This window comes from Triticum aestivum, chromosome 4D (assembly GCF_018294505.1).
Source record: "Triticum aestivum cultivar Chinese Spring chromosome 4D, IWGSC CS RefSeq v2.1, whole genome shotgun sequence".
Taxonomy (NCBI): Eukaryota; Viridiplantae; Streptophyta; class Magnoliopsida; order Poales; family Poaceae; genus Triticum; species Triticum aestivum.
The window spans coordinates 401,573,580-401,574,024 of record NC_057805.1 but is presented as its reverse complement, the minus strand read 5'-3'; positions in this window follow the sequence as shown (position 1 = coordinate 401,574,024).

The following is a 445-nucleotide window of genomic DNA, read 5'->3' as shown; positions in this document are numbered from 1 at the left end:
CACTGGTGAGTTAAGCTGGTGTGTGCAGGTCAGGCGTGTTTTCAATCAAAAGACCGTAGACGGAATTAGTCCCGAGGGACTGAGTAATCCCGTTACTCGTGGAAAATGGTACTCCCTCTGCAGAGGATACATCCTGTTGGATAGTCATGTTCTTGAGTATAGGACCACAGTCTGGGTTAAATCTTGATAACGGTATTCGGATGGAGAACGATTTAACTAGAACTCTGTAACGGTATTCGGATGGAGAACGGTTTAACTAGAGCTCAGTAACGGTATTCGGATGGAGAAACGACTGTACTAAATATTGTTTATGATTATGGCACCTTTGGATTATGATCTTTATTATTATGGACTAACCATTTATTTTATGTATATTATTGAGTATCCCTGGGACGGTTCTACCTCCTGGATATTCACTGTGATTATTCTCTTATAAGCCCTTTAT